The sequence below is a fragment of the Pinus tabuliformis genome, chromosome 7, assembly GCF_031772625.1.
Source record: "Pinus tabuliformis cultivar Carrire ecotype Pingquan chromosome 7, CPIR1, whole genome shotgun sequence".
Lineage (NCBI taxonomy): Eukaryota > Viridiplantae > Streptophyta > Pinopsida > Pinales > Pinaceae > Pinus > Pinus tabuliformis.
The window spans coordinates 1,505,399,955-1,505,407,651 of NC_142293.1; the positions used below are offsets into that span (position 1 = coordinate 1,505,399,955).

The 7,697-nt window shown below is 36.6% G+C and overlaps 1 long non-coding RNA gene across 1 annotated transcript; it reads right to left on the minus strand.

Moving 5' to 3' along the window:
• Positions 1-4,048: 4,048 nt before the first annotated feature.
• LOC149253544 (uncharacterized) lies at positions 4,049-4,997 on the minus strand. The gene is made up of 3 exons (XR_016266213.1): positions 4,542-4,997; positions 4,326-4,428; positions 4,049-4,223 (listed from the first exon to the last, which is right to left on the minus strand). It is a non-coding gene; the product is annotated as an uncharacterized LOC149253544 (long non-coding RNA).
• Positions 4,998-7,697: the final 2,700 nt, after the last annotated feature.

Genomic DNA, 7,697 nt, shown 5'->3' on the forward strand with positions numbered 1-7,697 from the left:
TCACTTCTTATAAAGTTCTGGCTCACCATGAAGGAATCAAACTTCTTGTACCATTATCTGGGAGACTGCCTCAGACCATACAATGATTTCCTGAGCTTGCAAACTAATCTTCTGCTGTGACCTCGTACAAAACCTTCTGGTTGTTCCATATATATCTCTTCGTTCAAATCACCATGTAGAAAAGTTGTTTTAACATCTAACTATTCTAACTCAAGATTAAGCAATGTAGTTAGTGCCAACACAGTACGTATAGAAACAAGTTTTACAACTGGAGAAAAAATCTCATGAAAGTCTATACCTTCAACCTGAGAATACCCTTTTGCTACCAGTCACGCCTTATACCTTTCAATACTACCATCAACTTTCCGTTTCAGCTTGAAGACCCATTCACATCCAACAACACTTCTCCCTTCAGGAAGCTCTACAAGATCCTAGGTATTGTTCTTGGCTAAGGAGTCCATTTCTTCTTCCATAGCCATTTTCCATTTCTCGCTATCTATATCATCTACTGCTTCCTGATAATAAGAAGGTTCCCCATCTTCAGTAACCAAAGCAACAGATGAAGCAGAATCTTCATACCTTTTGGGAGTTTTCCTTTCCCTTGTAGACCTTCTCAGAGCGACTGGTTGCTAAACTGGTTCAGAAGCTTCAACGGCTTCCTTTGTGTCTTCAACACCTTTGTCTCCAGAAGTCTCTCCTTCCTTTCGACTGTCACCGAAAGATCTAGCCTCCAACTGAACTCGTTGACTCGGCGATACCTATTCCTGTTCAATTCTTTCAACATTTGATTTTAACAAAGAGGATTCATCAAATGTTACATCTCTACTAATGACTATCTTCTGCAATGTAGGATCCCACAACCTATATCCTTTCACTGCATAGTCATACCCAACAAAGACATAACATTTCGACTTTGGATCTAATTTTGAACACTGATTTTTCGGAATAAGAGAATAAGCATCACAGCCAAATATCCTCAAATGAGAATAGTCACAAGACTGACCTATCCAAACTTCTTCAGGAATTTTACAATCAATTGCTACTGAAGGTGATCTGTTAACTAAATAACAAGCAGTAGATACTGCTTCTGCCCACAACTCCTTTTGCAAGTTAGCATTGCTGATCATGCTTCTGGCTCTTTCCATAAGAGTCTGATTCATATGCTCAGCAACACCATTTTTCTGAGGAGTATAAACAGCAGTTTTGTGTCTAACAATGCCCTCATCCTTACAGTATTGTTCAAATTCAACAGAAGTGAACTCACCACCATTGTCAGTTCTTAGACATTTAATAGATTTGCCTGTTCTTTTATCTACCATTACTTTAAATTGTTTAAATACATTTAATACATCAGCTTTCCTTTTTAGCATATAGACCCAAACTCTACGAGAGTAATCATCAATGAATGTTAAAAAATACAATGCACCTCCATATGACACAACAGGGGAAGGCCCCCACAGATCAGAATGAATGTAGTCTAAAACATCTTTACTATTATGATTTCCAACTTTAAATCTCTGTTTACACTGTTTTCCATACACACAATGTTTACAGAAATCTAAATTCAAGGATTTCAGACCGGGAAGAGATTTACGTTTCATCAGTATATGAAGACCTTTCTCGCTCATATGACCCAAACGTTGATGCCACAGACGAGTACCTACTTCTTCCTTTTCTGACGCAACCGCTGCTTCACCGACCTGAGTATTTCCTTTTAACCTGTAAAGATTTCCGACCTTTTCTGCCTTCATAACCATAAGGGCTCCTTTGAAGACTTTCAAGACGCCATCCTGACCTGTAAACTTATAACCATCTGAATCCAACACTCCCAAAGAGATTAAATTTTTCTTCAAATCAGGTACATGTCTAACACTAGTTAATGTCCTAACTGTGTTATCATACATCTTAATCCTGATATCTCCCATCCCAACAATCTGACATGACATATTGTTACCCATAAACACAGAACTACTGTTTACATTTTCATACGAAGTAAACCAATTTCTATGTGGGCACATGTGATGCGAAGCACCAGAGTCTAACAGCCAGCTATCAAAACTCTAAGAGACATTACATTCAGGTGAAGTTTCATCTATCATACACAATTCTTCAGCAGATAAAACTTCGTCTACCATACCTGAATCATCCTGATTCGCTTCGTTCTTCGGGTTTTCAGATTCCTTCCGTTTCCAACAGTCCTTCTTCAAGTGTCCAACTTTACCGCAGTTCCAACATTTTGCCTTACACTTCTTTCCCTTCGATTTCGACCTGGAAGACCCCCTTGGTTTTTCTCCTCTTTCCTTTGAGTGTCCTCTAGCGACCATGGCTTCTGATGTAGCTGTTTCAGTGCTGGATTTCCTTCGTACTTCTTCAGACAGAAGAGCTCCCACGACTGATTCAAACTTCAAAGAATCAGCAGAGCTGAAACTGATTGAAGTTACGAAGTGATCCCATGATTCAGGCAGAGAACACAGCAAGGTTATGGCTTTATCTTCTTCCTGTATCTTGACTTCCATATCTGTTAATTGACAAATTAGTGTATTAAAAACATTCAAATGTTCTGCAATGTTTGAACCTTCTTTCATTCGAAGACTGTATAACTGTCGTTTCAGATAAATTCTGTTGGTTAACAATTTTGTCATATAGAGTTTTCCAAGTTTTTCCCACAATCCTGATGTCGTAGTCTCTTCAACAATGTTGAAGAGAACTTCATCCGCCAGGCATAACTGGATGGTACTAAGAGCTCGGGCATCCAAGTCCTCCCAGTCTAAAGTAGTCATGGTTGTAGGTTTCTTAGTTACCCCATCCAATGCCTTGTGCAACCCTTGTTGCACAAGCAGATCCTTAACCTTCAGTTTCCAAAGAGCAAAATTGCTCTTTCCGGTGAATTTCTCCACCTCGAATCTTGCATTTGACATCTTGGCCATTTTTCCTCCTTCCTAGGGTTTCAGTCTCTCTAGGGTTTTTGCTTTAAAAAAAAAAAATCTTAACCTCTGGTGATTTAAACAAACAATGAAACCCTTCCTGAACCCTTTCTTTTCCTCCAACTTGTATAAAAAACCACCACTTTTTTAAAAAACTTGATTTGATTTCAATATTTCAATCTGCTGTTTTGTTTCAAAACAAAAAATTCTGCTGAAAATAAAAAATGTTCTGGTAATTTTAATAAATACCCGGGTTCAACAGGCAACAGCAGCTTGATGGGGTTCCTCTTCACGTGGCTCTGGCTTTGCACACAGGCAAGTCACTCTTGCACGCGCAGATCTGGCAGCACTTCTGGCTGCAACTGTGGCAGCGAACACGCCTCCTCCTTCTTCCTCGACCAACGAATGCGAGGGCACTCTGGTTCTGCTCGACGGGGGCAGTGAGCAGCTTCCAAGCTTCTGGACGCAGAGATGAGTGTCCACCCTCAGGCACGCAATGTGCAGTTCTTTCACGCAGATGGCAGCGTAGAAACACGCTGGCAGCTCCAAGCTTCTGGACGCAGAGATGGGAAACATGCTGGCGGAAACACGCTGGTTCTTCAACGGCTCAAAGAAAACCTATCTGTAGTTCTTTCACGCAGATGGCAGCGTAGAAACACGCTGGCAGCTCCAAGCTTCTGGCTGGTTCTTCAACGCAGAGGATTTGTTTCTCAGCCGTCAACGCACAGCCTTCAACGCACATTCACGCAGGGTCTTCACGTCCTCAGCGCAGGTTCTTCTCAGCGTCTCAGCGCAGGTCACACAGTCTCAGCGCAGGTTCTTCTCAGCGCCTTCACGCCCAATCGCTCGGCCCTCGAGCTCTGATACCACTTGTTGTACAAATGAAGGAAAAAAAGACACAGAGAATCAACAGATTAATGAAGACAAGAAACTGAATAAGAAACTGAATTGGATTGGACTTTGTCATTCAACAATGATTTTCTCTGCCTTACATTTCATGGGCAAATGATAGTTTTATATCACCAACTATCGTTACATAACTAATTATTCGTTACAAAACTGTCTATTTACATTTACCTAAATTTACTAATTCGTTGTCAAACTAACAAAAAAGAAACCACCAATTGATTTATCCTTCCTCAACTTAAAAGATAAAGAGCAAAAAAGAAACCACCCATTCATTTATCCTTCGTTCTCATGGGTTTTCTTTCAGCCAGCACCAACTATTTTCTTGAAAGAAAAAAAGAAACCACCCATTGATTTATCCTTCCTCTGCTTATTCTCTCCCTCATCTCGAGCCTGCACAAACACAAATCATCATGAAGCACATTTTGTGCAAATTATCATGAAGCACATTACAGATGAGCCTGCACAAACACAAATTATCATGAAGCACCTTACAGATTAATAGTAATTCAGAATTTGTTTGACTTTGTGTCAGGTCTTCGGTCTGTCTTGCTGCCAGAACCTTTCTAATAAGTCTGCAAGTCTGGGATGTGTCTTGCTGCCAGTACCTCCAAACCATTAGTGGAATCCATGAATGTCGCTTATACGCAATAACTTATTGCAGAAATCTCTATTCTACAAAGGAATTATATGCTTTTCATTATTTCATACCTTCTCTCTCATTCAAGTGCTCCAGGCATCATTACGAGAAGTCCGTTGCTCAGAACCAGGAGTTGACACAGCGGCAACTTGAGTTCCCTGACGATTGATTAGAGGCTGACGGAGGTTGCTAGGCCTTGTAGCAATATATTCATCATCACTGTCATACTCTTCAGGACCTCTGTTTGCTGCTTTAACCACCAAAGCTAAGATTACAGAAAAAACCTGATAACAAGTATAAAATTCAGTTTACAGTGTGCACTGCTTAGCTTATGCATTCCAACGCTCATAGCAGTCATCTATTATTTTAGTTGTCTTTCAGCATTTTGCAGCAGCGTAAAATTCCCGAACAGAAGGCAGGGAAAAAGGGCAGTGATGAGAGGAAAAGTTCGATGAATTGTTAAGACAAAGAATGATTTATTGTGTGGCAGGTGTAAGCAAGTTGTGTGGCAGGTGTAAGCAAGCTGTGTAAGCTGTGTGGCGTGTGGCGTGTGGCAAGTGTAAGTGTCAAGTGTAAGCAGCCAACGAATTCTCTCCTAAATAACATTTTATGGGGTGGGTGGAAACGAGCCATCCAAACTTTGGTCTAAAATTCACAAAGCAAAACGAGCCATCCAAACTTTGGTCTAAAATTCACAAAGCGAAATGAGCCATCCAAACTTTGGTTAAAAAAAAAATTGGATTTGGAAATTCAGCAACCCGGCAATAAGACCTCCAATATAAAACTTTGGATAAAAAGCAAAAAACATCAAAGCTCTAAAATAAAACTTTGGGTAAAAGCGAAAAACATCAATTAAATGCTCCGGTCAACTCAAATTAATAGGAAGTCAACGCCTGATCGAACGCTATTAGTCCCAGGCAGGGACTAATAATTGATAAGATTTATCTGGCTATGGTGAGATGTAGTAAAGATTAATTTTCCATTAAAAAAAAATGTAATTTATTTTAGATTGTGCTTTTGAGCTTCCATATGATGTGGTTGGGTGTAACCAAGGGCTGAAAGAATGTGAGACTAATTATCTTCCTTACTTTTGTATGGTGGTAAAATAAGTGTTATGTCTAAGTTTGTCAATTTCTCTGTTCTCACAAAACAAAATATATTCACTTATTATTGAATGTGTTAATGATAGGAAAGTATTCTTTTATTTAGGAAGGATATAAGTATTTTCAAAAATATATATTTTGATATCAATAATATTAGTGAGAGTATTTAATATAACTAAGTTTTTTAAAGAATGTTCATTTTTATTTTGTTCATTTCTATATTATAGATAGGTTTTTTCGTTTTCTTTCTTTTTTTTGTATTTAGAGGAAATGGCTATGGTGTCAATTTTGAATACCATCACTATAACCTCTAGGTGAACTTATACGCACCCACATGCATAACCCACAAAGTTAATCAGGGAGATTTGGACCACTAACAACATACGTCACAAAAAATTCATATCACGGTCATCACCAATTGAGTTTCTCCCAGGGGCTACAATATAACCACCTACAATATAGGAAAGCATCCTTTCATCTGGAAAGAATACAAACATTTTTTAAACATATACATTTTCATCAATAACAGCAATATTTGTGAGATTATTTAATGCAACCTAGTTTCCTAAAAAATGTTCATTCCCACTTTGTTTATTTCTACAATATAGACATCCTTTTCTTTTTCTTTTTTTTCTTTTTTTTCTTTTTCCTTTTGTTTTTATATTTAAAGGAATTGGCCACTGAGTCAGCTCATACTCTTGTGGCCTGGAATCAATTTTGACCACTACCACTATAACTTCTAAATAAACCTATACACACCCACATACACAACCCACAAAATTAATCAAAAAAATTAGAACTTAAACCACATAATTTAGAAAAACTTCGCATCACAATCATCACCAATTGAATTTTTACACAAACAAAAAAAACACAAAAACTATAATATAACTACCTTAATTTTCTTTTACACCTAGAATTGGGTTATTTGCAAACTCATGCTATTGGAAAATTGGGTTAATGCAAACTCATGCTATTGGAAAAACAATCTGAGTGCATTTGTTTTTTATATTACCTTTCTAAATTTTTCCATTTATTTGGGTTATGTTATACCCTACCACTAATATCTATAAACTCCCAAATGGAAGGAAAAAGAGTAGCCTATACGGTTGTTATAACCACTCTGCAGACGACAGGTGTTATCCTACAATGTGGTGATAGAAGTCCACCTTTGGGCAAATATTTTCTCTTATAAAAAGAGAAATATATAGTTTAGGTACCATTAAAAAAAACATTTTCCTTGAGAGGATTATATGAGGAGTCATCACAGGAGAGAATTACTTGGAGTTGAACCTACAACGTGCTTACAGAAGACCACCTTTGGGCAAGTATTTTATCTCGTAAAAAGAGAATTACTTAGAGTTGAAATTGTACGCTTGAGGATATTTTGGAACATTGGTTTTTGCTTGAGTTAGGATTGATATTTTTAAATAAACATTATTTATATATAAAATCCAATTTCATTTTTTATTTTAATTCATATAAATTACTTTATATTTTTCTCGAGAGGTGTCACATGTAACAAGAATATTGTAATTCATGGTCATAAAATTAAATAAACAAAAATCATTTCAAAATAAAACTTTCTATCCAACTTATTAATTAAACCAATTTATTTAATCAAGAGAATATTTATTTGGATTTTTGAATAAATAATAATATGAATTTTCATATAATATAATTATATAAAAATGAATGAGTAATAAATAAAAAAATGAGTATTATTACTAAATAAATTTATATAATCAAGAATATATATGTATATAAATTAATTTATATTTATACGTATAAAGTAGATTACTTTTTATTTCTGGGAAGGATCCATATTATATGTATATTGCTAATAAAAAGATATTGTAATAGATTTTCACAAAATTAAATAAACTAAATTATTTTATTTTATTTCATTAATTAAACAAATGTATTTCTTTGGATTGAGTGACATGTGTGAATGAAAAGGGGCAGGATGCCACTACCTCGCTAGAGGAATGGGCTGGAGGACGTGGCATCTCGCTCTCAGTGATATTAAATGTTAAACACGCACATGGCAGCAACAAAATATGAAAGATAAAACATGAGAGTACATTTTTTATTAACAAAACATATACATTTATGGTACATGGT